The sequence below is a fragment of the Rattus norvegicus genome, chromosome 13 (assembly GCF_021556685.1).
Source record: "Rattus norvegicus strain SHRSP/BbbUtx chromosome 13, alternate assembly SHRSP_T2T, whole genome shotgun sequence".
In the NCBI taxonomy this organism is placed as follows: Eukaryota; Metazoa; Chordata; class Mammalia; order Rodentia; family Muridae; genus Rattus; species Rattus norvegicus.
Window position 1 is genome coordinate 68,315,465 of NC_141546.1, and position 27,036 is coordinate 68,342,500.

Consider the following 27,036-nt stretch of genomic DNA (forward strand, 5'->3'; position numbering starts at 1 on the left):
CAGCAAAATGCTGTACATATTAATGAGGCTATGTCTGCAACAATGCTTGCAGTGTCTGGAATCAAGCGTATTTGGTAACAATGAAAATTATAATTTCTTTATTTTGGAAGCAAACAGAGAAGACACAGGCAGATTATAAAGCCAGGGGTGGCTGGTGATAACTCGTTGACAGTGATGAACGGCGTTGGTCTGCGTGTGAGGATTTGTGATGAACAGGAAGCAAACATTTGCAGGTGTGAGTTTATAGATAACAGATCTAGCTAGCAGACCATGGCTAGAGAATCTTCCAGAAACATTGACCCTCAAAGCTGGAAGGGATCTGGAGGCCCTTCTTCTCCAACCTTTATTTCACACTTGAATCCGTGCCGTAATTACAGTTCTGTTACGGCCATTTTCTGATTTGCCTGGACTCTAGCCTCCTTTGTTTCATAAACCATTTGCTCCGTAAAAACATTCAAACTACATTTTCTGATTGCATGGTATAAAATCATCTATGATTTTGTCTGGATTCACTGATATTATTGTTGTACTTATAGTAATATTTTTCTTCTGATTTTAAGAGAAGAGAAATCAAAATGTAAACATTTCTGTGGTCTCCTACAGAGCCCTGGATCCTGGTGGGATGTAGGGGGCAGTTGGAGGTGGGAGGGTTCTCAGGATAATAGAACAGCCCATATATTTCCTCAGAAAGACAATTTTAACTGGTACTAAGACTTTCCTTATTTTGAGCGGTTATCCTTTTTTAATGTTTTCAAACGTCTTACCCTTTTTCTTCTTCCCCGCCCCCAGAAACAGGTCTATCTTCTTGTTCTTAATGGTTTACAGACCCTGGCTGTACAAAGTCTGGTTCAAGAACTAAAGGCACTGAGACACAGGAGCTCCGATCGCCTGCTGAACCTAAGGAACATGCACCTGCATCTGAATAAGGGACCTGATGTTCACACAGAGAGCTGGAAGCCCCTTACCAGAGCACATCGAGTGCTACTCCACCCCGGACCCTGTTCTAAGAATTTCACATGGTTTCTCTAACCGGTTCCTTTAGCATCCTATTCATTTCTCCCTTTTGCACATCAGAAACAGAAGCACTTGGAGGCCAAGGGACTTGTCCAAGGAGTGGAATTCAACCAGGCAGTTGTCCCTGGAGCCTTATGTTGGTCCTGTCCAGGTCAACCTGTGCTCGCCTCCTTTGAGGGAGAGTTGATGCAGCCTTGTTCGCAGCACAGGTTATGAGGGTGGGGCAGCTTCATCATGCCACCTAACCCCGCTGGAGCAATCAGTTTTATGCCAGGATGGCAAACCCCCACGAGAAACAATTTAAAAGGAGGCTTGTGGGTGTAGAGGCTTCAGTGTGGGGGACCCGCTCTGCTGTTTCTGGACCGTGGGGTGGTAGAACATCAGGATAGAAGGGTGGTGCACAGCAAAGTTGCTCAGCTCATAGAGGCCAGAAGGCGGGGAGAGATAATGGAAAGGGGCCAGGTAAGTCATTCAAAGGCACACCTCTGACGCACTTCCTCTATCTGGGCTCTGCTTTTCAGAGGTCTATCCCTTCCCAATGGTCTATTCAAAATTTCAATGGATTAAATCCTTGACCATAGGAGAGCTGTCACTATCTGCTCATCTCTGGGAATGGTCTCCCAGACACACACAGAGCAATATTCACTAATCTTCTAGCCACTTCCCGGTCTAATCAAACTGACAACCAAGGTTAGCAATCAGACCCACCCTCTTCTTAGGGCATCCACTGTGAATACTGGATCCCGGATTGACAGCTAGTACAGCTCTTCCACAAGCCATCACTAGTGATCTGCTAAAAGCAGAGGAGACCCAGCCACTCGGATTCTCACCTAGTGGCATTAAAATGAAGCAATCTGGAAAGAATTTGCCCATTGTTAAGAGAGCAGGAGGAAGGGATGGGATGGCCCATGAATGACTCATGTCCAGGAGACTTAGCTGCAGGAAAAAAAAAAATTTAAAAATTGAGCCTTTGCTACTTTAGTATTTAGAGTACTTTCCAACCAAATCCTCCTTCCCACTCATTCTTTTCCCGTGATTTCCAAGCCTATTATGGCTTTTGTATTTCCCCGGGAGTCTTTTATCATACCATGAGAAGCTCTACGATACGATCTCAGTTTACTTGAGTTAGCTCAAGTAGGTTTCTGACAAAAGCTAAATTATAAGACTGTATGCTCACTTGAGTGCTTTTTCTTCTTCTTTTGCTTTAGACAGAGTCCTGATATGTAATCCCGGCTGTCTTGACTTACGGTGTTGGCCGACCAGGCTGGCTTTGACCTTGGAATGATTTCCCCACTTCTGTCTCTTAAGTGCTGGGCTACTGGGGGGTATGTCAACACATCACCACTGTACTTCTCACGGAATCAGACATGTTTCACTGATTATGGCCCACTTCTCTCTCGGTTAACTGCATGCTATGTGTCCACTCCCGGCCTCGGCCCTTTCTCTTTGTGCTATGCTGTCACACCCGTCAGCAGTGGAGTAATATGAGGATGCTATTGGAAGATACTTTCCTGGAGCTGTTTGTAAAAAGTGGGCCCTGTCGTCTGTAACACTCCCTTCCCTGGAGCCTTAAGGAAGGTCTGTAAGAGGGCACAAAGTACCTTGGTTAGACCCTGTAGAAGATGTCCGGCTAGGTTCCATGGAGATGTGTAGGAATAGGCCCCTCAAAGTAAAGCAATGGGAATCAGTGACACGGAGAAAGGCCACAGAGGTTTTTCCCAAACCTGTTGTGACTTCGTAACATTTCAGAAGAGAAACCTTCTTGCAAGGTTGTGTCTCCGAAACTCTCGAACCGCAGCAGCGGGAGCAGAGAGGAACTCCGGCCCATTCTCCCTTGGGATTGTCATGTTCAGGTCAGTACTAACTTTAGCCCTGCCGTCTCCGAATGGGGACAGTCCACTGGTGGATTCAGTCTGCTGTAAATGGCTAAGAGAGCAGACGAAGGGAAAGAAAATCATTTCATCTAGTCCCTGCCAGGTGCACGATGGCTTCTGGGGAAGCCACTCTCTAGTGCTTTGCGGTATAATGACACTTTCTATTCATACAGCACTGATCTCCCAGGGGCTCAGGTCACCACAAGCACCTCATTAGCTCCTCTCACCTGGGAGCTCCGGGATGCGACGGAGGGGAGCTGGGAGGACAGATTCGCTTAATTTTCTTCCTGGGGGGTGGCTGTTTGCTGAGACCACTACTCCTCTGACAGAGATGGTGGCCAGCCAAAGGACTTTCTTACCAAGCATAAAGGTCCATTGGCTTCATGCTGTGGGGCCAGATAACTTCCACTATGGAATTATTCTCGTTCTATCATTCATTTGCCTCATTTCGATGTGGGACAAACATTTCTTGTCTGGGGAAACTGAGGTCCGGAGAAGCCCTCCGGGATGACTGAGTCTGCCAGGCCGCTGTGGAATCGGAAGTGTTGCTAAATGTCTGACTGATTTGTCATGTTCATCTACTTCCTGCTTGCATCCACGGAGGGATGCTTCTGGGATGAGCTGTGGCCCTGTTATTTGGAGGAAATTTGTCCTGAAGAAAATTTGGAGATAAAAGGGATACCCAAGCCTAGAGGCAAGGGCCCAAGCTGCTTGTCTGACATGACCTCCTCAGTCCTTTGTCCTGTGTAGTTTTTCCTGGGATCAAGCTGCCTCTCTGGGACTTGAATATTTCAGAAAAGATCCAAAAGCCCTTTCAGATGATGCCGGGAGATAAATAGCTTTCACAGAAGAATGTCTCTTCAGTGATGTGCAGGCTGAATCAGCACCATATTGAATTAGCAGCAATCTGGTGCTCAGGGTAATACAGTGATGGAAAATGAACACTATTACATTTTCTTCCCCCTTTTGAATGAGTCTTTAGCAAAAAGGACAAGTGGCTTCCAGGTGTCTTGCTGAGAAATTTCAACCACTGAGTCACTTGGCTGGAAGAACATGAGGCAACAACAGACTCTCCCAATTCAGTGGCCGCCAACTTGGACCGTCCCCAGTTCCAACTTTAGCAATTCTTCGTTAGTCACTCCTCTGCACAGTCAGTTCCCCTTCGTGGATGCACAATGGGAGGAAATTCTAATGAAGGGACAAAGCTGCCACTGTCCCATTTGACCAACATCCCCAAAGAGAACTGGCTACCCATGCTAGGAAGAGCTTTTCTTGAGAGGAACCACCTGTGGGGTCGGCCCTGTCAGGACCTTGAATCACTGGCTGATTGGTGTACCAATTCCTGTGGTTGCCAAGGATACAGAGAGATTTCTCCTGAATGCCCCATCAGGTGGCTCATCTCAGCTCCTTTGCTGTGGCTGGAGGTGGGATGGGGGGAGGGGGGTTAAAAGTTATGTCTCCATCACTAACTGTTCAATAGTTGATTGGTTAGGATCTCCCTGGATCTGAATTTTCTCATCTGTAAAGTGAGGAATGAACAAGAATCAGATGATAAACGTCTCTGAGTTCTCGGCGAGGTGACATGAATGAGTCAGATGCACACTGGGGTCTGCAAAGGAGAATTAATGCTTCATTCAACATACCCACATTGACATTAGAAAACAAACAAACAAACAAACAAACAAACAAACCCAAGTTGGGTGGTGGTAGTACCTTTAATCTCAGCACTGAGGGCATGAGGGTTGGTGTAGAAGCAGGTGGATCTCTGAGTTCAAGGCCAGCCTGGTCCATAGAGCAAGTTCCAGGAAAGCCAGGGCTACACAGAGAAACCCTGTCTCAAAAAAATCAAAATCAAACCATACCCAACAATAACAAAACCAGATTCCTACAACATAACCAAATAAATCACTAAGAAACAGACTTGATCTAATGATTAGAATTTCCAACCTTCTTGTTCTTAGAGATTGTGGAACCAAGAGAAAGCTGAAGAAACCCTCTAGCTCAGTTTGCTTTTAGTTATTTACTTTTAGTTGGCCTTAAAAATCACTGATGTTGGAGGCTGTTGTTTGTTCTCAGAGATTGAAAGGAAATCTCTTTAAGCTCTTTAAGCAGAAAGGTAAACAACTCAAAACAGCTTCAGGAAGTCCCTGAAACTGATCAGATTCACTAGCCCCTCCCTGCCGGAATAAGCACTAAAAGCAGAGTTGCTCTCAGAGGAATTATGCTGACCTGTGAAAAAAGACTCTCAGACCAGATTTGCTCCTTGGGAAAAGCAGAAACCAGCCAAGCTGCCTGGAAAAAGGTTAGACCAGAGTCATTTGGAAAGGACACTCCCCAACCTGTCAAGCAGCCAGCACCCATGTTTTGTGAGCTGTCACCCATGCTTGCATGGGCTTTGGTGATACAACCTTTTTCTGAGTCATTTTTGCTACTATAAATAACCCCTCATTCCTATAAGTAACCCCAATAAAATTATGATTCACCAAGTTGGACTTTTGTAGTTGGTCTGTACTCTGGTCTGTTGGTGGGTTCCTATCTGTGGTGAGTAGATGTATGTGTAGTGTCTCCCCAGGAAAGGTTTGTGATGCAACAGAGGTAACCCAGGCGTGCAATATAATATTAGTCTCACTGATTTTCTGGAGATAACACCTCTAGTACACGGTGCATGAATGGTTGTCTAGGCTACTTTTGAGGGACCTGAAGGCCACAGCTGTAGAAAACATTACCTGTTTACGTGTGGTTGTCAGAATTGTGTGAGTGACTTCTTATCCAAAGAATTTCACCTCCATTTGCTGAAATGCATCCATGAAGAGCTATGAAGACTGATTACAGATATGCAGACAAGACTGGAGACTTTGTCTTCTTTCTTTCTCCTCTTCATCCATCCCTCAAGCCTCTCATGAAACATTATTATTATTATTATTATTTTGGACTTGGATTTCCTATCTACAGATGGCTGCTTTGCAAGTAAACTTTCTCCTTGAAAAAAGTCTACTCGCTGATTGGCCTACTGTGTGGCAGCCAAAACAGACCTGGCTTAGGTAGTGACATTTGCTCCTATTTTTAGTAATCTAGACTTTATCTGAAATGGTGTATATTTCTCCCCCACGCCCGCTTTCTTCCTCCCTCCCTCCCTCCCTCTCTCTGTTCTTTTTAAGACAGTGTTTTAAGTAGCCCAAGCTGTCCTTAAACTCATGGGGTAGGAGAGAATGACATTGAACTTCTGATTCTCCTGACTTCACTACCTCCTGAGTGTTGGGATTGTGCTTAGAACATTTGCCCTTCTGTGGGTACTGGGATTAACCTAGAGTCTTATTGTTATGTTGAAACCCCTGCTAGCTTCTGCAGAAGCTGGGAAAGCCCACCTGCCCTCCTCTCAGGAACCCCGAAGCACTGAAAAAACCCCAGAACAAAGGAATGGAACCAAGAGCATTCTTGGCAACTATCCCAACCAACTTCCACCCCAGATGCTGCCAGCCGCTCAAATCCCTAAATGTTCAGCTTTTGACCATACTTGGACATAAACCCAGTTTATGACTGACGTGTCATCACCCTTTGTCTGCAGTTTATAAAACTTCCCCACCTTCGCCTGTCTGGGTGTGCGACTTCCTCAGCCCTGTTCTTTGGGACAGATAAACCGCCCAGGAACACTGCCTAATAAACCTGCCTTTATCTAATCTGGTCTAATCTGGTCTCTATCTGCATCCTGGAGTAAAAGCCTATCACTTGTGCTTGCTGGGCAAGCATTCTACCAATTGAGCTACAACCTCAGTCCCAGAGGAATCTTTTTTAATGTGAGAAAGTATAGGTTATCTAACACCAGGACCAAAGTCAGAGGGAATATACGTCAAATAGTAGCAGAAAAATCACTGAATCAATGATACCAGTTAGAAAAATATTGCTTATGTGGTGTTACATGGTATCAAAGTGTCACTCAGATGCCACTTTTGGCATTTATTTATTTGCTTGTTTATTTAATGTTATGGGTTCTGGGTGTTTTGCTTGCGTTTGTACCTGTGGACCATGTGAATGCAGCAGCCCTGGCAGTCAGAAGTGGTGCCGAAGTGCCCGGGAACTAGAGTTACAGATGCTTGTTTGTCACCAACGGGACCAAACCTGGGTCCTCGGGCACAGCGGCCAGTGCTCCTAACCACTGAACTATCTCTCCGTCAGATGCCATTTTTGTCTTTCTTGGCCACAGTTATGGAAAACCAAGGAAAAGAAATTTACCAGCAGCTACACTGAAAAAAAAAAAAAAAAAAAACGGCCTCCCCATCTCAGCCATTAAATGCCAGTCATTCCTCGGTCGTCGTAAGGCCTTTTAAGTTCCATCCTCAGGCTTGCTGGATTGACTGGCTTGCTCTTGTGCAGGTAACTTCAGCTGCTGTGAATTCATGCGGACAACGGCCGTGCCATGCAGAAGACAGCAGGTCACAGACACTCTCCATCCTCTGGCCATTAGATTCTCCCTACCCTTCTTTCTGCGTTTTCCAAATCTTGATGGTGGTAGGGTATGTGTGTGTGTGTGTGTGTGTGTGTGTGTGTGTGTGTATGTGTGTGTGTGTGAGTATATGTGTGAGTGTATGTGTGTGTGTGAGTGTGTGTGTGAGTATATGTGTGAGTGTATGTGTGTGAGTGTGTGTATGTGTGTGTGTGTGAGTATATGTGTGAGTGTATGTGTGTGTGAGTGTGTGTGTGAGTATATGTGTGAGTGTATGTGTGTGAGTGTGTGTGTGAGTGTGTGTATGTGTGTGTGTGAGTATATGTGTGAGTGTATGTGTGTGAGTGTGTGTGTGTGTGAGTATATGTGTGAGTGTATGTGTGTGAGTGTGTGTGAGTGTGTGTGAGTGTGTGTGAGTGTGTGTATGTGTGTGTGAGTATATGTGTGAGTGTATGTGTGTGAGTGTGTGTGTGAGTGTGTGTGTGTGTGTGAGTGTGTGTGTGTGTGTGTGTATACCTGTATATATGTATATATATCTCCATCTAGTTTAGGTAGGGCTGGACACCCAAGAGTCACTTATTCTCATCTCTTTGACCAACTGTGATTCTTTGCATTAATTGCTATCTGTGGTAAAAAGAAGCCTCTTGGACCAAGGTTAAGAACAATAATAATCAATGAGCCCGAACATACATGTTTATAGGGCACTTTCGCACAGTGTGTTGTATATGCTTTTAATCTCAGCTCTTGGGATGTATAAACAGGCTGATCTCAGTGGTCTATACAGGAAGTTTGAAAGCTTCATAGTGAGACCTTCTGGTTCATTTGCTTTTTTGAGACAGGTTTTCTCTGTGAAGCCCTAACTGCAGATCAGGCTGGCCTTGAACTCACAGAGATCCATTTGCCTCTGCTTCTGGAATGTTGGGATTAAAGGCATAGGCCACCAGTACCCTGCAAGACCTTCTTCAAAAAGGAAAAGAGAGGAGAAGGGAAGGGGAAGGAGTGAGACAAAGAAACAGTTTAACAGTTTTCCACTTGTCAAAACAACCAGGTTCCCACTAGAGCCTCTGACCTCCACAGCCATGGTTTATAGCACCAGAAATAAACTTTTGGTCACACACTCTTTCTAGTTAGAGTCTGATTATATTTTTGATGTGCGTAGAGCATAAAAGCAGGGATTATGGCCATCCTGTTAAATATTTAATTTAATTTAATTAATTTTAATTTAAAAATTTATTAGTAGTATCATTTGTGTATATCTAGGCGTATGTTTATGTGATGTGTGAGTATGGGTATGTGCATGCTATGATGTGCATTCAGAGGTCAGAGGAGTCATTTCTCTTCTACCATGGGATCCAGGGGTCAAACTCAAGTTGGAATTCCACTTTGCATTGCAAACTTGAGCCCTCTCTCCAGCTCAAGGCCTGGGCCTCTTAATGAAGAGATGAGATTTATGTGTGCACAGTGTCTTAGAAATGACCGTAATCGAGTCATACAGAATCCAGAAACCACCACGGTGCCAAAAGCAAGGTACTTATTACCAGGGTATTTTTCTGAATTCATATGGTTCACTCTAGTAAAATAATATGCATTGATGATTTTTTTTTTTTGAGCTGGTTGAAGTGGCATACACTGAGAGAATATGCTGAAGAGGCAGAAGCAAGAGGATCATGAAAATATTTTTGAAAAACAACCAATTGACTAATTTTGGTCCTTTTCTCTTTTGCTGTGAAAATGATGGTTTTTGAATGATTAAATTGTTCTGTTGATGCCACTTTTCATTAATGAATCTGTGCTTGACCCGTTAAAAAAAGAACCACAAAATTGGAGATCTGAACCTTACTGGGTGTAAAGATATTGTATTGTAATGATACATGCTAGGGATTGGTAACAGTGACACTAGAGGCATTGCCTGGAAACAGGAAATCTGCCCTGGGAACTGTCGCCATGTGTGGTGTGGTGGTTTGAATAAAAATGGACTCCATAGGTTCATAGGAATTAGAAGGAATAGGAGGCGTGGCCTTGTTGGAGGAAGTGTGTCACTGTGGGTGGGCTTTGAGGTTTCAAAAGCCCATGCCAAGTCCATCATCTTTCTTTCTTTCTTTCTTTCTTTCTTTTTTTTTTTTTTTTCTATTCTTTTTTTTGGAGCTGGGGACTGAACCCAGGGCCTTGTGCTTGCTAGGCAAGGCTCTACCACTGAGCCAAATCCCCAACCCCTCGTCTTTTTTTTTTTTTTTTTTTTTGGTTCTTTTTTTCCGGAGCTGGGGACCGAACCCAGGGCCTTGCGCTTCCTAGGTAAGCGCTCTACCACTGAGCTAAATCCCCAGCCCCTCGTCTTTCTTTATAAGTCTGCTCTCAGCTACTGCTCCAGCACCAGCCTGTATGCCATGATGCTCCTCACCATGACGTTAATGGACTAAACCCTGAAACTGAAAGCAAGCCCCGAATGGAATGCTTTCTCTCACAAGAGTTGCCTTGGTCTCATCACAGCAAGAGAAGTAACTAAGACATCATGTCTTTATTGTCCAGGAAGGAGGGCCTGCTGGCTGCAGTAGCTAGTTCATTTGACTTCTGTTCACGCCTTTAATCCCAGCAATCTGGAGGCAGACCTAGGCTGGGGGTTCAAGGCTGGCCCGTTTTGCAGAGTGAATTCAAGGCCAGACAGGACTACATAGAGAAACCCTGTCTCGAAAACGAAACCACAATAACGCACCCCCATCTCATAGTCTTAGTTCTAATTATCCACTCACCGATTTAGTTAGTAATAACTAGCAAACAAATAATAGATAAGGAAATTAGTGACTATGAGACCGTTGAGATGGCTCGCCGGGTAAAGGGGACTGCTACGTAGCTTGAGGGCTTGAGCTGGGTCTTCAGGATCTGCACAATAGAAAGAGAGATCCTTCCTGCAAACTCTCTTCAGGGGTCTACATGTGCCAGGACGTGTATGTGCCAACTCGCTCAGAGAAAAATGGTTATCTAAGGCTACGCACAGGAAAATGGTAGGGATAAGATGTGTGTGGTGTGTGGATTAACTCTCAGGCTGTGACTGCCTCCCTGTGTCCTCTTCCCTGATAGAAAGAAAGGGCCTGCTTGATGCTGCTTGCCTGTCCCACTCCTGGGTCAGAGATGTCTCCCGGGTTAGACACAACGAGTGGCTGCAGTTGGTGTGACCACAGTCCCCGGGGGAACAGAGGCTTCGATGACAGCAGACTGTGAAGTGTTCTGCTTCAGTTAGAGCACCAGTGAGCCACCGGAAGGGCTTTTAGAGACACAGCGTTTTCTCTGTAGAACCTTTCAATGGGAAGAATGCTGACACATACTTTTTCTTCTTGGGAAAGCTCCGAGTTGGATGAACTTAGCTGGGTATTGTTATTTTCGTTTTTCCACAGCTGCCCAAATTACTGTGGTTCTCCTGGTTCATTCATGATATCCTTGTCTGAATGAATGTGCTAAAGATAGGAACTGCAGCTCTTTTGTTTGAATTGTCCTTTGTTTGAATGGGGGTGTTCATTTTAGCTTAGAGCAGCCCTGGACCACAAATATGAGCAAACTACAGAGCCCCCCACCCTCCCTAAGTAGGGAAGATTTCATTTATAGTTCCCAACAAGATCATATACATTGTGTTTACATTTATTTAGCAATTAACAGGATGCATGGATGGCCCCTCTTTCACTGGAACACATGGTGAAGGCTCACAGTTACACAAGCACATGACACATTTGTACCGGGGAACAACAAGGGACCGGCAGATGATCCCAAAGGTGGAGGTGGGTGTGGCGGCAATGTGGTAGTGCCAAGGAGAGGGGGTCTGTAAGGTGACTTGAGAGCCGGTGAGTCAGGGAAGAATTCATAGGCAGAAAGACCATTTTAGTCATTTGAGGAGCCTCATTAGGTGAGAAATACCCAAGTGGTAGCCTTCCCCGCTTCCACACTAGAGGGCAGAGCCAGAGCTCCGAGGTCAATTCAGTGGGACAGGGATGTAAATGTGAGTTTATCATAGGGAATAATGGAGTTTCCCATTGGGATGATGATGGAGGGATCTTCATTGGCAATGGGATCGTCGTCAACACCAGGGTGCCATCGAGCCCGGAAAGCTAGTGCCCCGCAGAGCTGACAGTACCTGCCATACCCGGGAAGCAGAGGTCCCATCCCTGCTCTAAGAACTTAGCCCGAGGTTTTACTTGTACGTTGACACCTAGTAAATATGGCGGATCACCCTATTAAATATGGCGGATCACTTAGTACTTTCTGTTGAAGCAGAACCTATCTGCGCAGGGAAATCTCGTGGATTTCAAGTAATTAAAGGTAAAAGCCAGTTCAGTGGGTGGAATCACTTGTGAAAGACGTGGAAATAATAAAAGACTTATTTTTTAATCACTTTCAAGACTATGGGTGCATGGACCTCTTTCTACCAGAGTTGTCTGATCAAGATCTTTAATAAATAGTGATTTGTCATCAGTATGGCAGGGCACTGTTAGGTTAGAATTAAACAATGCTTAACTCAGAGTGTCTGGAAACAGTTGACTCTCTAAGTAAGCAAGCAGGCCATTCAGGGACTCCATCTGTGGTGGTTTGAATAGGCTTCGTCCAGGGAGTGCCGATGTTAAAAGGTGTGGACTTGTTGGAGGAAGTGTGTCGTTGTGGGGTTGGGCATTGAGACCCTTGTCCCATCTTTCTGAAGACAATCTTCTCCTGGCTGCCTTCCGATCCTCATGTAAAACTCTCAGCGCCTTCTCCAGCACCATGCCTGCCTGGACGCTGCCATGCTTCCTCCCTTGATGATAATGGGCTGAACCTCTGAAACCATAGGCCAGCCCCAGTTAAATGCTTGTCTTTATCATAGTTTCCTTGGTCATGGTGTCTCTTCACCATGGAAACCCAAAGACACCATTTTTTGTTGTTCTGTGAATTCTTCTTTTTCTCTGTTGATAGAACAAAAAACTGTCAAAAGCCACAGACAAACAAAAGCACACTATGAGTAATTTTTGCTATATTTTTGCGAGGCTATTTCTGTCTCATAAATGGGATAAAGATAGTTCAAGATCACATGCATACAAGGCTTAATAATAAGGTTAAGATAACTGACATACCAATCATCTCAAACACTTAAAACCTTAAAGTAAAGATCTGAATGCAATATGGATAACTAGAGTAAGTACATTTGAGCTCCTGCAATGGATTCTGGGATGGGAACATTTAGACTGTTCAGCCAAGAAAAGTGACTGAGAAATAATCCGAGGGGAAGTTGTATCGCTAGATTGTCTCAACGCATTAGCTTCTGAATAATGATACAGAGACTTACATTTATGAATGTTCAGGGCTTATAGCTTAGCCTTGTCCCCACTAGTTCGTCTAACTCAATAACTCGTTTATACTAGTCCACGTTTGCCACGTGGCCTGTTATCTCTTATTTAGTTCCCATACAACTGACTTCCTCCATGTCTGGCTGGCGAATGTCCCATGCCTGATTCTTTCCCAGAGTTCCTATCTCTGCCAGGATGTCCCTCTTTCCTCTCCTGCCTCAGCCATGGGCTGTCAACTGCATATTGATCCAATCAGGAGATGATAGAGAAGAATGTTTACAGAAGATGATGCAGGTGCTGAGTAATTATACCAAAGTCTGGGCGGTACTCAGCAGTCTGCTGGTGCAGAAATCAATATTTGAATAATAGAAAGACAACTTTTATACAGTGCACAGGAAGATCCCAACTTGCATTGGCAGAGGTCATGGCATCCAGGTGATCACCTAGGCACGTGTACGAGTTATCCAAAGGGTTCTGTGTTTGCAGTAACACCCGTTTACTATATACTATGTATGATTTAATTCAGGAGTCCTTTTTAACAACCATTATATTGATGCCCTCAGCAAGCATAAGAAGTTGCCCATCAGTCTTCTAGTCTATGAAAGGAAACATATAAAAAAAGAACCTGCAGTTTCCCTTAATCCTGACCCATGTCAAGACATGGCTTGAGTTTTATTCCCTTAAATCTTAAGTCAGAGCTTTGTGTAAAATAGAGGCTCAAAATATGTACATTTAATTAACTTCTCCCAGGTCACCGGTGGCTGCACGGAGGATGCAAGTTCAGACTTGACTCTGGCTATCATTGCAACACCCACGTAATCACATTGCTTCTCTCTTCATCACTGAATAACAGGACTCTAGAAGGAGGTCATAGGCGATAACCATTAATCTTTCCCAACTCCTGTGGCATTTACATAATTTTTTCAAGCCTGCACTAAAGGAAATGGTGTACGCTTTCTTAGTACACAGCCCCACTTTTGAATATTAATTAGATGATATTAGTAGAATTGATTTTTAGCCTCTCCTTCTTGGAGTTCATTGATTTCTATCTTTGCCTTGCCATCCCTCCTAGCTCCACCTCTTTATCTTCACACAAACAGTTAAAAGCATGAGTTCATATCCTGGGCCCATTCTTAATAGATACGTGACCATTGTCACTCGTTCTAAGCCTCACTTTTCCTCATCTGAATATCTTGCTGACGTCATAGGGCAGCTTTGAAAGTCAGATGTGTCTGTAGAGAGGTCACTGCCTAGACTCTTAGTCATTACGAACTACATTCTCTTGTAGTACCAGTTGTCCATCCATGATTATAGAGGCAAGATCTGAGGTGATTTTCAGTACATAGCATTTAGGCTTCTATTATGGTAGGGCAGTTGGGTGGGACTCAGGACACACAGAGACTGAAAGGAGGGTCAAATGACTCTTGAGAGTAGAGGCTGGGGATGAGGATTATCTATGCAGAAAGCCCTGAGTTCAATCCCAGCATTGCATAAATCCAAGCAAAATGACTTTCTCCTGATCTGATCAACCAGGCTTGGTGGTGCACATCTGTAATCCTAGAATCAGGAGACAGAGGCAGGGAGAGCAAGGTGTTCAGATCACCTTTGGTTCCATACCAAAACTGGCTTGGGTTGCCTGAGACACTCAAAAACCAACAAAACAAAACCAAAATAAAAAAAAAAATCCCCCAAGAAGCTCTTAAACACTTCTACAGCTAAGGAAGAGTGGTGAAGACTCTACCAAATATTTGATTCCACACCAATCTTTAGGGCTGCTATTAATCCTTCAACTGGAGGCTATTTTTACTAGGCAATCTTAGAAATTGAGGGTTGGACTTGGACAGGGAGTGTGTGTGGATGAAAAGCCATTGATGAAAAGGGCCATTGTCAGCCTTTCCGATCCCCATTTACATCCAGGAAGAGGCAGCTACTTTCCAGCGCTGCGGCCTCATCCTGTTAACGTGATTGTCACTGTTGCCAGGTAACTGCCGCTTGCAAGGGCTTTAGGATTGGCAGTCTGGGTGGGAGGGAGGAGCAGGCTGGCAGAGGTCAAGGTCAAAAGGAATGAAAACAAGAGCCTCTGTACACAGAAATGAGCACCACAGCAATCCTTTTTAGGCTTAAGGAAGAGCTGGAGGTCTGAAAACTTGATGATAACAGAAAATCTTCAAATAAAAAACCAGTGAATAAAATAATACTGTGGAAAAGGAATGATTTGGTTTATTTTCTTCTTTTAAAAGAAAAAGTTAACGCTTCATGCATTTTAAGCATCGTTTACCACAGGGCGGACTTTCTGTGTGCCTTTAAATCCCCCATCCAGAGGATACGAGTTCTTACGCCTCTATACTCAAGGTCGGGTCCCCTCCCTTCGGTGTCATGTCGATGAGAAAATGAATAGTGCAGAGTCCCTTAGCCATCCTTCGGGATCCGGTCGGATCCTATCGTTTCTCTCACACATTAAGCAGTTGTTCTCCCACTAAATCGGGAGTACCGCGTTGATGCTGGAGACGGTGAAGCCAGATGGTTTCTGACCATGAGCGGTGTATTCATCGTCTCAGAGCCCAGCGTGACAGCTAGATGATGCAGTAAGATTCTTCACTTTGGGATGAGGCGAGGCCATCCGTGCAGATCAAGTGTAGGAATGAATCTGTGGTTCTAACAGAGAGGGAGAGGGAGACTGGGGGAGAGAGAGAGGGATGGAGGGAGGGAGGGAGGGAGGGAGAGAGAGATTATTTACTTCTCTAGCTTCCTTCTTGTACAGTCAGTATCCTTACCATTAACCTCCAGCCTCATGACCCACAAAGTGTTTCTGAAACTGTCTCCCCTGACTGCCTCGTGACCTGGCCTCTCTGCTCTGTCACAAAGGACCTGCCATTAATCTCTGAGCTGTTTCCCAGACTCACTCTTGGTCTCAAGGTCCCTTGTTCCTGTGCTCTTATTAAGATTAAGTGCTTATATCATCTCTCTCCATCAATAAATGTCTGACTCCGGCTGAACCGATTTGGTTTTGATTGCTTTATTTTATTTTGCTGACTCCATATCAGAATGACATGATTGCTTGTCAGACATCCTAGTATGCTTTCTACTGCTGTGATCAAGACTGACCAAAAGCAACTTGGAGGGGGGAAGGGCTTGTTCGGCTCACATTGCAACATCACAGTGCATCCTTGAGGGAAGCCAGGGCAGAAACTCAGGCAGGAGCTTGGAGCCAAGGGCTCACATAGAAATCACAGAGGAATGCTGCTTAGAGGCTTGCCATTTGTGGCTTGTTCAGCTTTTCTTACACATTCAGAACCACTTGCAAAGGGATGGCACCGCCCACAATGGGTCGGGCCCTCCCACATCAGTCACTAATTAAGAAAGTGCTACACAGTCGCCCACAGGTTCATCTTAGGTAGGCATTTTCTCGTTGTGGTTTCCTCTTTTCAGTTAACTCTAGCTTGTGCTAAATTGGGGAAAAACCAAAACCAAAACCCAAACCAAAACTAACCAGGACAGAAAGGGCACCTAACTCCATTGCAAGAGTTAGAGGCTTTTAAATTTTCAAAATAACGCCGAGTAACTGACCTTAGAAAACCATAGTTCCATCAAAACGTATGTGCGTACGTGTGTGCGTGTGTGTGCATGCATTTGTATGTGTGTATACATACAGCCTCGCTGTAACTCTGACTACCTTGGAACTGTTAAAAGGAGGCTAGCCCCTACTTAACAGTGATTCGCCTACCTCTGTGCTCCAAGTGTTCATAGATGCGTACCACTATGGTTGGTGCAGTTTCATTAAAAACCCTTGAGCTGATAAGTCTAAAATATATTTCATGTTATTTCACTTTAAAATTTGTATTTTCTTATGCCCAATAAGAAACTTCGCAGGCCTTCTTCATCCTCTTCCTCCTTCCCCATCTTCTCTTCTTTCTTTGTTTCTGTGAGATAGCTTAGGCTGGCCTTGAACTTGAAATCCTCCTACCCCAGCCTTCTGAGCCACGACAATCAGCTTGGGATTATTTTTACTTTGTTTTTTGGGCGCGTTGATTCCTTGGGCTCAAGGTCTTCTTCCTGTCTCTGTTTCCCAAGGTCTGGGATTACAGATAGCTAGACCGTCCATGCCTAGGGTAGATACTTACTCCCTACTGAGCGTCAAATAACAAAAAAGAATTTCAGACAGGGTTTCTCTGTGTAGTCCTGACTGTTTAGGAACTCAGTAGACTAGGGTGGCTTTAAACTCAGAGACTGGCCTGCCTCTGCCTCCCTAGTGCTGGGATTAAAGAGTATGGCACCATGCCCTCTCTTGAGTAAGTATTTTGATTCATGTATCTTTTTATTTAATATCAACAATAAAATGGGAAAATATTATTTCCACCTAGTGTAAATCAGAACAAAGCACAGAGGAGTGTTAAGCCAACTCGCTCAGTTAGGACCAGTGCATGGGTTTTCCCTAATTCTGTAGCTCGTATTCCTATAATACCACGTAAACATAACGAATTAGCTGTGTATGAACCTCGAGCAAGGCGATTGCTAGTTATCTGTTATCGTGTAACAAAATTTCCCAACACTTAGTTGCTTAAAAATAATGCATATTTTTTGGTTTTCCTGGGTCAAGAATCTGGGTATTGCTCTGTGTGGTTCTGTGGTGTTGCAGCTGGAGATGCTGCTGAATGCTGTCAACTCAAGGGGATCCGTCTGCTTCCAAGCTCTCAGTGGTACTGGGCAGCCTTAGTTCCTTCCTCGTTGGCCAGGAGCTATAGCAGGCTCCTGAATAATGACTTCCAAAGACAGCAGAGCTAAACTGCACTGTGGGAAGGGCATCTTAAATAGTGGTGTTTAAAAAGGTGATTCTTACTGCGGTAAATACATGTGGCACCATGCTATTGTTTAGGATTTTTTTTTTTAAAGAACGAGATGACAATTATTGTTGTGCTGAAGGTAGGACCCATGCCATTGTGGTACTTGGCCAGTGCATTTCCACTGAGCACATCCCAAGCCTTGTGCTAATGCTTTTGAGATGAGGAGAGTACTTTGAACCATCAGAGAGGGCTCTTCTCTGCCAGAAGTGGCATTATGTGGGAGGCAAAGGGCGATTAGATACAGAAGGGAGGTGACACGACTACAAAGGAAGAGACTAGAGTGTTGGAGCCACGAGTGTCGGGGTGTGGACAGACACTTGAAGGCTAAAAAAGCAAAAGCATTCTAGCAACCTTGTCAGCATCTTGATCTTGCCGAAGAGAAATGAATTTCTGTCTTACTGGCTTCCAGAACTGAGAGAATACATTTCCGTTGGTTGACCCTCCAGCTTTGAAGTCATTTAGTGTATTGCAGAGGAAGTAATATGCTTCTTTTGGCCCCTTGTCACACGAGCTTCTCTGTAGCATATCATATGACATGGAAGATGGGTTTGTCAAATCGAGCAAGTTGAAACAGCCAGAGAAGGGAGGGCTAGGTTAGCAAGATGCTGGCCACAGTGTTAGAACTTGTAACCCTTTTGTGTTCTGTGATCTAAAAGCAAACCAATAATTTCATCCCATGACACAGCACAGGGGATTCCACAGGGTCACAGCTGTAGTTTGCATCTTAAGTATTTCCCAGAGGTCCATGGGTGGAATCTTGCTTATGACATAATTAGAAAGTGGTAGAGGGTTTAGATGTTGGTGTCCACTGGAAGGTCTTCCTGTCTCTGAGGGTACAACATTAAAGGGGACTGGAGGGACCTCAACCTTTGCTTGCCTTCTCTTCTGCCTCTTGGTCATAAGGTGAGCAGATTTGTTCTTCCGTCCATTTCTGTCATGATGTATCCTCACAGACCCAAAACTGTCTGGAAGCTTTAAAGCTGAGAGTCATTTAAACCTCTTTTGTTTATAAGTTGATTTCTAAAGGTTTAAAGAAATTTTTATTTTGTGTATGTAGGGTGTGTGTGTGTGTGTGTGTGTGTGTGTGTGTCTGTCTGTCTGTCTGTCTGTCTGTCTGTGTGCCTGTGTGTGTGATGGTGAACATGTGGAGGTCAGAGGACAGTTTTGTGTTGTCACTTCTTTATGTGGCTTCTGGGCATCAGACTCAGGATTGTGTGTGAGTGCATTGCCCACTGAGCCATCCGGCTGGTCCTGAGATCTTTGTTAGAGTAACAGAAAGCTAAATAACAGGCAAACACTCATGGAGGCCTGGATCAGTGGAGGCTATATTAGAGCTGACTGCACCAGTCATCTGCAGTATTTGCTGTGAGAGAAGTAGGTTCCAGAAAACATCTCAAATTTGAGACAGGCCCGAGCTGAAGTCTGTCTCTAGCTTCTTCTATGGACACAGAAGACTTTATTGGAGGGTTTAGTTGGGAATTAGACTGTCCCCCACCTCAGCACATCCAAGATAGGGTTTCTCTGTAGCCCTGGCTGCCCTGGAACTCACTCTGTAGACCAGACTGGCCTTGAACTCACAAATATCCACCTGCCTCTGCCTGCCGAGTGCTGGGATTGAAGACATGTGCCAGCACTGCCTGGCTTAGGAATTCCCCATGAGGCCCCTCCTGAGTCGTTCTATTTTACTGGAAATCAATCTACAAGCACTCTGCCTCCTTTTTACACCAACCTTCAAGGTCTTATATCTTTCGTAGATTTTTTTTCATGAATAAGTAGGCCTTTGTATAGCCTCCCCGTATCCTAAAGATAAAAACGCATGCCCTGTTTATCCTCCGTGAGCGAGGAAAACACCTCTCTCTGAAATGCCCCATCTAGGGCTATACGGTTTATTTACAATTATCCACAGAGGAGTGGTTTTGTTGCTGCATTTATGTGGGATGAATGGATTGCTGTGTTAGGCTGTGTTTATCTGGATACTGCAGTCCACAGAGCAGTGACACTGATGGAGCTAACGGCTGCTCAGACTCCCGCCCTTTCCCCTCCCCGTTTCTGTATACTGAGTCCTGCTTCCACCGCTTGACTATACAAACACCAGAGCATGGCAGGAGTCGGCCTTCTCTCCTCTACCATGTGGCTCCCAGGGATCAAGCTCAGGTCTCCATGCTTGGTGACGCACCTTTACCTATAGGCCATCTTGCTGGCCCTTCCAGAGCCTCTTGAAGTTTGCTTTGCTGACTCATTATCCTTATTGCCTGAAGAGCTTACGCAAACACAGACACTGAGGTCCAAGCCCCAGAGACCTGGTTTCGAAAACTGCTTCTGAGGGGGATTTGTGTTTCTTCTGTGCAGTGAGGATGAGACCCCTCATCTGGGTGTGGCCTCTCCTATTCCTGTAATGCTCACGGTGGCTAACTCTGCATGCTTTCTATCTTCTCTCTGAGACTCGAGTTTTAGCAGGCACTGTTTAGAGAGACCGTCCCTTAACCCAGTATTTCCTACTCAGTGGCAATTGGCCTGAGGTGATACATGCGTGCCATCTAAAGTTTAACAGTGGGATTATATTTAGGGGAGAGTATTTTTTTCAGAGTTTCTCTGTGTAGCCCTGCTTGTCCTGGAACTCACTCTGTAGAGCAGGCTGGCCTTGAACTCACAGAGATCAGCCTGCCTGGGCTTCCTGAGTGCTGGGATTAAAGGTGTGTCCTAGCACCTCTCGGCCAGGGGAACTTTTTATTTATGGCAAATGCTACTGTTTAGTGTTGATATTCGGTTTCTTTTGTCTGTGTGTTTTTATTTTAAAAAAAAGGAGAGAGAATTTAATTGAAGAAAACGATAGATGGTATATAGACAGGGTAAAACTAATGGCAGAAATGATGGGATAAAGTGTGGGGAACATTGTCTACTCCTCCCCTCCCCCACAGTACAGCAGGCTCCTGAGGTTGTCATCTGTGACCTTGTATGGGGAAGACCCAGGCCATCAGGATCAATCATGAAGCCGGCCAGACAAGCCGGTGATCGGCCTTCCGGGGAGTCTCCCGTGAGCGTGGAGCCTAAAGAGTCAGAGAAGACAGTAATCACAACTGGCACCATCGGTTGTGTACAGAGGCGTAAACTCGGCATGGGAACTGGTTCTGGGGCAAAAACACAGTGTAGGCGAAAGTGTGTCCCTCTCTGGCCCTTTCTCATGTCACCAGCATAGCATTCTGTCACTTTTCATCCCTCCATTCTCTTCTCTCACCTTTAAGTTAATTAATATGCACTAAATTCATATTAATTTGCCTGTTTCTGTTTACTTATTCCAATATGGTTCTAGAAAAAATTTAAATGACATGTGTGGCTCACATTATAGATTTCTTTGAATGGCATTGCTTTGGAAAATATGGAGGTTTGGGTTATGGCAAATTCGAACCTTTTATATATCAAACACAAAGTACCCACAGGCTCTGAACCTCTTGATCCCTTCCCAATGCTTAGAACACCGAGTTATGTATGGTGACTTGGTTCCTAACTTGAATATTTAGGGTAATTCCCTTAATCCTATTACAGCAGTGGTTCTGAACATTCCTAATGCTGTGCCCCTTTAATATAGTTCCCCAAGTTGTGGTGACCCCACCCATAAAATTTTTTTGTTGCTACTTTATAACTGTAATTTTGTTACTGTTATGAGATATAATATAAATATCAGTGTTTTCTGAGTGTCTTAGATGACCCCTGTGAAAAGGTTGTTTGACCTGCAAGAGGGTCACGACCCACAGGTTGAGAAACACTGTACTACAGGTCATCTGTATCATCATCATCATCATCATCATCATCCGTTAAAAATGACATTGTTTTATTTTCGCTAGCAGGCATGGGCTGCATGTGACGTAGGTGTGGTGAGCTCAGGTGTGGATGGGGAAGGGGGTGGAGGAGGTGATGACTTAGTGGCTGGAAGGGAATGGACAGGCTTAAGTATGCTTCTGGGAAGTCCGGAGGAAGGACTCATGGCACGCTAGAGCTAAGCCACCAGTAAGGTTGAAAAACTTGGAAATCTAGCTTGGAAAGCTATCACCGTTGAGGTCCAGCTTCTTCATGATGCGGTCAAGGACACCAGGATCCTTCTGGTTCTTTGTGAAGGCGGCCAGCCCGGTGCTCATGAAGGAAAGGAACTCAGTTCTGGAGAGTTGACATCTATCTCCATCCTTCCCACTGTACTTTGGAAAACAGCAATTGGGGACTCGACGCATCTTGGCCTCTGTAGACATCTTTGCCAAGTTGGGAAGCGAGGCCCGGCTGGGACAGGAATTCATCTTGATCAAGATGAATTCTTTTTGTATCCATCCCTTATGAGGCAACCTAAAAAGTACCCAGTAATGTTTTGGGGTTGGTGACAAAGTACAGAAGGATAGACTAATCAGTATCATGAAAATATATTTATATCAACCTGGGGTTTCTTCGATTACATTTCTGCAGCTTATCAAGGAGAACCTTCGTTTTGCTGGTGCGAGTATCATCAGTTTCCCGGTTGTGAGGTGTTTTGGTTTGAATAGGGAAAGTGTTAATAAATACTTGACCTGCAGTTGGTGGTGCCCAAGTTGGGGCTACTCAAGCTTTCACAGGTGGGCCTTAACCAGAGAAAGCCGGTCATACCTGCTTTTGGAGGTTATGCATGGCTGCTGATCCCTTCTCTTCCCCCCTGATTCCTGTCTACTGTAAGATGAACGTTTTCCTCCGTATGCTCCTGCCGCCATGATGATCTGCTTCACCATAGTCCTCGAGTCCATAGAGCCATATTTCTGGATTGAAATGTCTGTCTTAACATAGAATAAAATTTGCACTCTTTGGTTACATTATTATGATGGATTTTCAGTCACAGTAACACACACACACACACAGACACACAGACACAGACACACACACACACACACACACACACACACACACACACACTGTATTGGTATTGGATAGACAGGGCACACTATTGGCTTTCAGGGTCTTTCCCCAGCCTGCCTGTGTAGCTCGCCTGGAGATCAATCTGCCTTTGTTTCCCTTCATTCATTTCTTCCTTACCTTGAACTTTGGCTGATTCTTGACTTTTCCCCTAGCTCTGTCTCCTTGACTTTATCAGTACCTAGGTAGTCCCTCAGCCCCAGGAGCCCTGGATCTGAGATTAGGTTAAGGTCATTGTAAGGCAAGTCTGTGGCTAGACCCACATTCCCATCTTCCATTTTTTTCCTGGGCTATGTTTATCCTGCCCTGACATTTGATATTTGATGTTCCTTGGCAGAGAAGAAGCGCTAGCAGGAGAAATAACAGATGTATATTAAAATGCAGCCTTGTAACGTCTGCAACCCTCTAGGAATTCTCACAGGTAATTCACTTCCCAGAATGTTGAGCATGGTGTATAATTTTCTTGCTCAATACACCCGATAGCTGAAATACATAATAAATAATCTTGTTTTAAAATTGTATTGAGATTTTTAGTTAAAAATATATAGTTTAGTTAGAAAAATATATCGTTTTTTTAGTGTCTTCTGAGGATTTTTTTTGCAGACTTCCAGACTACCTCCCACCTCCAAGGCTTTTGAAATCCTCAGGCGCCCATGCTCCTTGTATAAATGGCACAGCATTTTCATAAAACCCATGCATCTCATCTCCCACACTTTAAATCACCTTTGTTTCATATAATACTGGACATATTGGAAATACCGTATAAAGAGCTGTACTTTATTGCCGTGCTGGCTAATTTTGTGACAAGTTGACACAGCTGGAGTGGTATGAGAGGAGGGAACCCCAATTGAGGAAAGGTATCCATAGCGTTGGGCTGCAGGCAAGCCTGTAGAGCATTTTCTTAATTAGTGATTGGTGGGAGAGTGCCCAGCCCATTGTGGGCGGGGCCACCTCCGGGCATGTGGTCCTGGAGTCTGTAGGAAAGCAGACTGAGCAAGCCACCAGGAACAAAACAGTAAGCAACAGCCCTCTAGGGCTTCTGCCTCAGCTCCTGCCCTGTTTGAGGCTCTGTTCTGGCTTCCTTCAATGAAGAACAGGGATGTGGAAGTGTAGGCAAAATAAGCCCTTTCTTCCTCTAGTTGCTTTGATCGTGGTGTTTCATCACAGCAATAGTAACTCTAACCAACAAAATTGCTTAGTGAATAAGAATGGTTAAAAAAAAAGTATGCGCATGCTCAGGTGTGGGGCAAGTGGAACGGCGTCACTAGACAAAAACCAGGAAAGTTGAGTGGATCCAGAAACCCCAGTAATTCTCCTATCTGAAAACGATAGGCACTTCACCGGCTCCCTACCCGGGTCCTTTCCTGGATCACGTGATCGTAACACCCTACATGAAGATCTTGATTATTAGCATAGAGCCTAGAGTTCTCCAGGCTAATGAGGTATCTAGATAAGCCGGCCCTGGGTGTTTAGTCAATAAGCTTCCCTTCCCAGACACTCCTTCCTGCAAAAGGCATTTAACCTCTGGTCCACCCTGAGTAAGTTGTACATACCCATTTTCCACGATGAGTAAACAGTTTGCACAAGCAAGGGCTGTCTTTCTCATCAAGAACCCCGCAGTTGGGGGAAGCCTTTGTCACACGGAGCCAATCTGCCTAAGTCTCCCACAGAAGGCTCCCTTTGCACTCCAGACTGGACACTCACCCTTGAGCTAATCTGCATTCCCCCTCCCCCAGCTCCAACTTGTTGCTGGCCCTGGGAACCCCTCCTTTCTCAACTCCCCGTGGTGGTTCCCAGCAGAGTCTGGGAGCCCGGAAGTATGGAAAGCCCAGTCTCAGCCTCAGTCTGTGCTGTTTTTCACCCGGTCTGGGGCCCCCATCTTAGGCTTCATTCTGCCACCCCTGAGTGGGTGTTGGCATTCTTTGAGCCCGGCACCCAGAGGATGGAATGTAGCCTATCGCCTCCCTATTTTGTCCGCCCAAGCTTCGTTCACACAACCTAGCGGCAAGGTGGAGTGTGGACCCACACTCAGGATTGGTAGAATTAAAATACCTTTTTGATCTGTAATTGGTTGATTCCACAAATGACAGGCATCAGAGGGTGTGTGTATGTACCCGAACACAGCATTTGGCTGGCCGATGATCATGTCTGTATAGGTCATTATCTTGTGGCATTTGGCTCCTTCCTTGATGCTTTTATTTATGCAGGATCCTAGGAGTATTGATTACTTTTTTCCTATGGCTCCCATCTAGGTTTTTATCTAACAAATACCCCCAAAGACTTCATCTAGGCAATCAGTTGGGTTTGTCAACTTTTATGAGCAAAACACGTGGCATTCATGGGCTGGACAGGTGACTCAGCGGTTAAGAGTACTGGCTGCTCTTGCAGAGGACCCAGGTTGAATTCCCAGCACTTATAACTGTTTATAACTCCACTTATAAACAAAGAGATTTAATGCCCTCTTTTGACCTCTGTGGGCACCAGGAGTGCACATGGCACACATATATGTGTATATACAGGCAAAATATCCTTACCGTATAAGAATAAAATAAATCTAGAAAACAAAACACATAGGCTTCAGACCTCTCCTCTCTCTCTCTCTCTCTCTCTCTCTCTCTCTCTCTCTCTCCTGTCCCCCTCTTCTCTCACCCTGTTTCTGTCTGTCTGTCTGTCTCTGTCTTTCTGTCTGTCTCTCTCTGTCTCTGTCTCTGTCTCTGTCTCTGTCTCTCTCTCTCTCTCTGTCTCTCTGTCTCTCTCTCTCTCTCTCAACAGTCTCTCTACATAGTCTAGGCTTTCCTTGAACTCACTGTAGACCAGGCTCAAACTCAGAGATCTGACTGCCTCTGCCTCCCAGTGCTGGGTTCTAAGGTCTAAGGTGTGCACTGCAATGCTCAGCTCCCTTCCTTTTATAAAACCACCTCCTACTTCTTTCTAAAAAGAGTTTAACATTCTTTTTTATTTTACATTTTATTATTTGTTTATATATGTTTGGGATGTATGTAGGTAGATGCACATCTGGAATTTTTGTGTGTGCATATGGAAGCCTGAGGTTGACATCATGTGTCTTCCGCCATCACTTTCAGTCTTAGGTGCTGAGGCAGGATCTCTCGCTGAGCCCAGTGTTTGCTGTTAAGGCTAGCCTAGTTAGTTAGCTTGCTCTGGGGAAATTTGCCGTTGGCCTACCCTTCAGCTCTGGGATTATAGGCAAACTGCCATGTCCATCTGGCTTATATGTGTATTTTAGGGATGTGAACTCTGGCACTCAGGCTGTGTGAGAAATGCATTACTCACTAAGTCACCTGACAACCCCCTCCCCCAGCCCCTGCCCTCACCTTTTTTGGGCTATTTTTGAGATAGAATCTCTGTAGCCCTGTTGGGTCTGAAATTCACTACATAACTCCGTCTGATGTCAAACTCATGGCAATTCTCCTGCCTTAGTCTCTCAAATACTGGGATTGTGCCACCACACCTGGTTCAGAAAATTCCTAAACGTGGTAAGGTTTGAGCTCCACCAGCCTAAAGATCTCCTCTGCGAGGCAGACACTGGAAGAATGCTCAGCATTTCCTTTTTCAATTTGGCCAGACTCTTTGCCAGGAAAATCGACTTACTTCTTGTGTAGGGTGTGCGTGCGCATGTTTTAGAAGTTGCCTCATCGGCACATGGTGACTCTCTAAGCACTTCGTGACTCCACCATTTCTCTTTGGAATCGCGCCCATCCGTCCACGGTGCTAACTCTTACACTCAGGGTAGAATGTTTTCTGCACCCAGAGGAGACCTGGGTGTTTATAAATCAGGAGGGAAGATGGATCCTGTAACACAGCTCAAATAATGAGAAAGATACCGGGGGAAGCAGGCTGAAGACGGTGAAGTTCAAACTTCTCGGTCGGACCTTTGTTTGCTCCTCCCTCTGAGGTGCCTGGCCCTCCTTCTGCCTATTGCTCCAAACCTGCGCCTCCAATTGCTGACCCACTTGTTTGCTAACAAGAACTTCCTTCCTTCACCAGCTCATTTAGGATGCACTTGGAATTTCTCCCAAACAAGACCTGACAAACCTGGCCTGCGCTATTTTTAGTATCTCCTTGGCATCTGTGTCCTGAGGAAATAGGGGAAATAGGATTCCCCTTGCTTTTCTTTCTTCTGGTGAGTATTTGACTGGGCAACCTTAAAATTCCTCGCTGTACCTAAACTATAAAGTCACTGCAAGCATAAGGTTCCTTTCCCAGTCTTTTAAACTACATGTCAATATGTGTTCTTGCCTCACTGTGAGTATTTCCTAGCTTTCTGGATTAAATATTCATTAAACAAAAGCAGGAGAAGGTATTAAATCTGTATGAAAATTCTAACGCACAAAAGTTGCTTATCCGTATGCTAATATGCCTTCCTCGGAGTTCACATGGGTGGTGAGAAAGGGCAGTATAGTTTTAAATAGTGCTTTGTTCTTACTTAAAAGCCATTCATATTTAAAGAAGAACGCAGTTACTAAATGCAAACGAGAAACAATTTTCTCTGTGCTGCCTTTGGGGAAGGATGCGATTTTTTTTTTTTTTTTTGTTCTTTTTTTCCGGAGCTGGGGACCGAACCCAGGGCCTTGCGCTTCCTAGGTAAGCGCTCTACCACTGAGCTAAATCCCCAGCCC

General features: G+C 44.8%; 1 pseudogene; it reads right to left on the reverse strand.

Annotated features, from left to right (window-relative positions):
• Window positions 1–21,417: 21,417 nt before the first annotated feature.
• S100a11-ps1 (S100 calcium binding protein A11, pseudogene 1) lies at window positions 21,418–24,318 on the reverse strand (annotated as a pseudogene).
• Between the last annotated feature and the right edge of the window lie 2,718 nt (window positions 24,319–27,036).